The sequence below is a fragment of the Hemiscyllium ocellatum genome, chromosome 1, assembly GCF_020745735.1.
Source record: "Hemiscyllium ocellatum isolate sHemOce1 chromosome 1, sHemOce1.pat.X.cur, whole genome shotgun sequence".
Classification (NCBI taxonomy): domain Eukaryota; kingdom Metazoa; phylum Chordata; class Chondrichthyes; order Orectolobiformes; family Hemiscylliidae; genus Hemiscyllium; species Hemiscyllium ocellatum.
This window is the reverse complement of record NC_083401.1, coordinates 6259269-6265268: the sequence shown is the minus strand read 5'-3', so window position 1 is coordinate 6265268 and position 6000 is coordinate 6259269. Positions and strand designations below refer to the sequence as shown.

At 45.7% G+C, this 6000-nt stretch overlaps 1 protein-coding gene across 2 annotated transcripts in view; it reads right to left on the bottom strand.

The window, feature by feature from the left end:
- Nucleotides 1–4065: 4065 nt before the first annotated feature.
- LOC132817436 (disintegrin and metalloproteinase domain-containing protein 19-like) overlaps nt 4066–6000 on the bottom strand; it is a 43194-nt gene continuing 41259 nt past the window's right edge. For both annotated transcript variants that reach the window (XM_060827875.1, XM_060827885.1), the window contains exon 5: nt 4066–4180. The gene's annotated coding sequence lies outside the window, so the exon portion shown is untranslated. The remainder of the gene's footprint in view (nt 4181–6000) is intronic.

Sequence of the window (6000 nt, the reverse complement as noted above, 5' to 3'; positions counted from 1 at the left end):
CTGATGAAAGGCTAACAGACCTGTTGCTGGTTGTGTTCCCTCTCAGACATTCACTGGTCAGGCCACATTTGGAATATTGTGTGCAGTTTTGAGTCCATATCTCTGGAAGGATGTCCTGGCCCTGGAGCATGTCCAGAGGGAGTTCACAAGAATGAAAAGCTTAATATCTAAGGAATGTGTGAGGACTCTGAGTTTAAACTTGACGGAGTTTAGAAGGATGAAGGGGCATCTTATTTAAACATACAGAATACTGAATGGCCTGGACTGAGTAGGTGTTGGGAAGATGTTTCCATTGGTCAGAGAGACGAGGATCCGAGTGCACAGCCTTAAAGGGAAGACCTTTGAGAACGGAGATAAGGAGAAACTTCTTCAGCCAGAGAGTGGGGAATCGATGGAATTCACTGCCATGGAAGGCTGTGGAGGGCAGGTCATTGAGTATATTTAAGACAGGGATAGATAGGCTCTTGATTGTTAAGGGATCAAGGGTTACAGGAAGAAAGTGGGAGAATGGGGTTGAGAAACCTATCAGCCATGATTGAATGGTGGATCAAGCTCGATGGGCTGAATGGCCTCAGTTCTGCTTCTATGTGTTATGGTCTTTTTTTAAAAAAATTTTTTAAACCCCCACACTACTGCCTAACTGTGGTAGTGCTTATTTTTTTTCCCCAGCACCCATGTTGAGTGTGCAGGTATGAGACACAGTGAAAGATGCAAGGTGTACAAATCTTTATTCAGTTTCCACCACCAGGAAGAAAAGATTGTACTGGAGAGATTGATGATGCTGAAAGTTGGTAAATGTCCTGAGAGTAGAAGGTGGTGACTATAAAGATATTTGATACATTGGTGAGTGGCCAGTGACAAGCAGTGCCCTTCACATCCAAGGGCAATGCCATGTGATGAAACAGTGAAGGGGAGGGCAGGGACTAAATCAAACTAGAGTTGGAGGGGGAAATGATGCACTCCACTCCCTGCGGCTCCCACCTCTCCCTGAACAACTCCAGGGTGTCAGTGAACACCGAGTGCTCCTTTTCCAGAGACACCTGGGGTCTAACATAACCGTGGAAGAGGGGCAGGCAGTCGGCCCTAACGACCCCCTCCATGACCCACTGCCTGGACCTGTTTATGGCCAGTTTGGCCAGGCCCAGGAGCAGACCCACGAGGAGGTCTTCAGACCTGCCCTCCCTCCTCCGCACCGGGTGCCCGAAGATCAGGAGCGTGGGACTGAAGTGCAACCAAAAGCAGAGGAGGAGGTTTTTAAGAAAATCAAAAAGGGAGTGCAAACACCCACACCCAATATACGCGTGGTCCACGGACTCCACAACGCCACAGAACAAGCAGTTGGGTTAGGAGTCCATGAACCACCACAATCTGCGGTTGCAGGGGACTGCTGCTGTGTTATGGTCTTATTTGTTACCTTCCAATCTACAGGACTCATTTCAGAATCTTCAGAATTTTGGAAGATAATCACCAATGTATCGAATATCTTTATAGTCACCACCTTCAACTCTCAGGACATTTACCAACTTTCAGCATCATTAATCTCTCCAGTACAGTCTTTCTCATAATGCTGTTTTCTTTCAATTCCGCATTCTCCACAACCATTTATCCAATACTGGAAAACATCTTATGGGATGGGTGATGGCAGAGGGTGTAATGTTATTGGACTAATAACTAGAGTGCCAGCTAATGGTGTGTGGATATGGGTTTGAATTGCTCCATAGAGTGAAATTTGAATTCAGTTAAGGTCTGGAACCACTGACACTCAGCAGCGGCAGGGGTACTGTCTATAAGATGCACTGCAGAAATTTAACAAGGCTACTGAGACAGAAAGTCACAAAGTCACAACTATTTCCATTGGCAAGTGGAATGGCAACAAATACATGGGAACATCACCAACTGTGAGTTCCCTCCAAGCCACTGATCTTACTGAGGGTTCTGCTATTCCTTCACTGTTGCCCGGCCAAAATCCAGGAATTCCTCCTGGAGTGGCATTGTGAGTCTAAATACAGAGCAAGAACTGCAGTGTTTCAAGAAGGCAGCTCACTCCAGCCCTTCTTGGATTGGATTTATGATTGCCACATGTACCATTGTACAGTGAGACTATTGTTGTGAGTGCTATCCAGGCAAACCACACCTTACATCAGCACATCAGGGTAATGAACAGAATGAAGAATACCGCATTACAGCTACAGAGAAGATGCAGAGAAAGAACAACTCGAATATATGAGAGGATTATTCAAAAGTCTGATAACATGGGGAAGAAGCTTTTCTTAAATCCGTTATGTGGCAATATCGCTGCTGGACTGAGATGGACAAGGTCAGAGCTCAGATGACACCAGGTTGAAATGAAATCACAAGCTTTCAGAGCACTGCTCCTTCATCAGCTGAAGTCAGACTTTACCTAAGAAAGGGGCAACACTCTGAAAACGTGTGATTTCAAACAACACGGTGTCATGTGACCTCTGACCTTGATTCTATTTGGATCAAACGTTTATATCCTCTGCCCGATGGAAGAGGATGGAAGGCAGTACAATCGGGGTGGGAGGGGGCTTTGATGATGTTGATTGCTTTCCTGACACAGCAAGAAATATAGTCACTGGATGGAAGGTTGGTTTGTGTGATGGACTGGGCTGGGTTCACAACTCTCTGCAGTTTCTTACAGTATTGGGAAGAACAGTGATGCACCCAAATAGGATGCTTTCTATGGTGCATTTATAAAAATTAATGACGAATCCTTGTGAGCTCACCAAATGTCCTTAGTCTCCTGAGGAAACAGAGACAGTGTTGTGCTTTCTTCACCGGCGTGTTGATGTGGGTGAACCAGGACAGATTGTTGGTGACCACTGCTCCCGGCCATCTCCACCTCCGCCCCATAGATCCAGACAGGGGCCTGCCCTCCACCGCACCTCCTGAAGTCAATGACCAGCTCCTGCGTTTTGCTCATGTTGATGGAGAGTTTGTTGTATTTACACCATGGCTCTAAACTGTCTTATCTCTCAAGGGGAACTGGGATGGGCAATAAAAGCTGGCCCGTCAGTGACACCAACATCTCATGAGTGAATAAAAAACATTCTTTGAACCACGCATTTAACCCTTTAACTTGATTTACTCTGTACCAGTTTGCCCGTGGCTCAGGAAACAATCCTTGAAATGGAGGTTCTGTTTCTAAATTTAGATCCCAAAGTCTTTTTGCAGAACCTACTTTTGAGTCTCATTAATGTTGACATCAACATGAACAATGACAAGGGGATCCCTTCCTGCCCACAAGGAACTCCTCTCTGGTTCTGAGGAAATTATCTGAACCTTGGCCCAGCACAGGCAACACAGCCTTCGGACCTCATGCTCACTGGTGTGCTTCTCCCCTTATTTTATTGTACCCTATCGCTACTGTGTTCCTGTTTCCCAATCCATCTGAATGGCTCTCTGTATCGTAATGCTGTGCTCTGTTCACTTATTCTCCCATTTTGGCCTTGTTGATTCAAGTAAAGTCACTGGGAGGGACTGTTATCCATATGAGAAATAATTATAAAGAGTTAACACCATAAAATACAGGAGCAGATTAGGCCATTAAGCCCATTGACTCTGCTCCACCATTCAATCATGGCTTCTCAAACCATTCTTCAGCACTAACCAAGAACCTATCTATCTCTGTCTTAAATACACTTAATGACTTGGTGTTCACAGCCCTCTACAGCAAAGAGCTCAGCAGATTCCCCATCCTCTGACTGAAGAAATTGCTCCTCATCTTAGTTCCAAAGTGTCATCCCTTCACCCTGAGGATGTTGCCTTGGTCCTACTCATGAAAACATCTTTGCCATCTCCCTTGTATCCAGGCCGCTCAGTATTCTGTAAATTTCAGTCAAGTGCCGCTGCATCCTTCGAAACTCTGAGTACAGATGGAGTTAGTTGGGATATTGTAAATTACATTATGCAACACCTAACTGAAACAGTAAATGCATTATTACATTAATTGTATCATTTACAATGAAGTAAAACAACGATTCAACAAATTGAACAAAGTGTATTTCTGATTGGTTTTGTAAGTATTAGTGAGTTACTACTTCATTGGGAAATTACAGTCATTCAGAATGAATCTTATTTTGTGCACTGAATTGCGACACAGAGGCTTGAGCACAATGGGTGCAGCTCACAATTTTTCATGGCGAGTCGGTGTCTCAATCTGTAGAGAAAAGAAAAAGAAATCAGTCAATGGTCATTTGTTTTGACAGTAACACACTACCAGCAAATTTGTTTCTCCTTTGCTTTTTACTGTCATAGAGACAAAAAAACCCTGCAGATGTTGGACTCCAAGGTAGACAGGTGGTAGGTTGGAAGAACACAGCAAGTCACTCGCCATTTTGGGTATAACCCTTTTTCAGGACGAGAGGGTGGGTGCAGATAAAGGGGTGTTGGGGCAGAGTGGTACATTGGCGATAGGCGAAGACAGGTAGAGTATACGAACTGTGGGGAATGAATTTGGTAGGAGGCAGGGAGGATTGGAAGGGAGGGGGAGGGGCTGGGAAAGGAGTGGGGTAATGGGGAGGGAGGTTATTTGAAATTACAGAACTCAATATTGAGTCCTCTGGGCCGGAGGTTGTCCAGGTGGAAGGTGAGGTGTTGTCCCTCCAACTTGCCATTTGGTTTGTCGCGGTAATGAAGGAGGCCAAGGATGGTCATGTGGGAAAGGGAGTGGGAATGAGAATGGGCGGTGACTGGTCGGTCCCTGTGGCCTGGCTAAGATACTCGGTGAATATTCCCTAAGTTTACATTTGGTCTCCCGGATGTAGAGCACCTGATGCAGTAAACTAGGTTGGAGGAGAGGCAGGTAAACCTCTGTCTCACCTGGAAGGGCTGTTTGGGGCCCTGGATTGAGGTGAGGGGGATGGTGTATATTGTGCAAAAATCACCCAAAATTCTGAAAAATTACCAGATCAGAAAATCCTTCACAAAGTTAAATGTTTATTTGCAAAGGAAAGCTGTGGCAATTAGCAAATAGCTTCCCAGTTGCCCACCCCCTCAGCATTTTATTCCTTTCTAGTTCCCATGTTTATCTGATAGCATTAACATAACCAACCATACTGGATTACTTTGTCTTTTCGAAGCTAATCATTTTCTGTCACACTGATCCACCACTTTACACTTAACCTATCACATTATACCACCATCGTCATTGGCCTTAGCTCATCTACCAGTGATTTAACTAGCCAATCACAGTGCACTCCCATTATCTGTTACTGGAGCTCTGTAATATGATCCTGTACATGAAAGACACCACCAAGTTTAACTAATAACTGCCAAATTAACTTCCATATATTCCACATGAACTGGGAGGCATTAGTTGCAGGGGAAGGTATCGAGGGTGGGGGGGTTTGGTGGGGAGAGTGGCGCAAACCAAGGACTGTCGAAGGAACGGTTCTAGTGGAGGGCAGAGAGGGGTGGGGAGGGGAAGATGTTGCAGAGAGTGATCAATTGGATGCAAAGTCTGGTGGGGTGGTGGGTGAGGTCAAGGGAGAACTCTTTTATTGCGTTTGGAGGAGGGGTGGGTTTAGAGCAGTGGAACAGAGAATGGAGATGGTGCAGTGGAGGACTCTCTGGATGACAGAGTGGGGTGGAGGGTGGGGGACATGTTGTTTGAAATAGGAGGACATCTGGGATGCCATTGCCACGAACCACTCCTCAAATTGGAGGAATAACACCTCATCTTCCGCTTGGGCAGCCTACAGCCCGGAGGATTCAACATTGAGTTCTTCAATTTCAAATAACCTCCCTCGCCATCCCCCGACTCCCTTCCCAGTCCCTCCTCATCCCTTCCACTCCTTCTAGCCACCAACTGGATTCATTCCTCTCACTGAACAATCAGGTCATATTTTCCACTTGTTTTCACTATCCTCACTTCACTCCCATGTGCCTGCCCACCCCCACCACCTTTATCTGCAGCTCCAGCCAACATCGAGCTCCAGTCCTGAAGAAAGGTTACACCTGAAACATCAAATTCTCCAC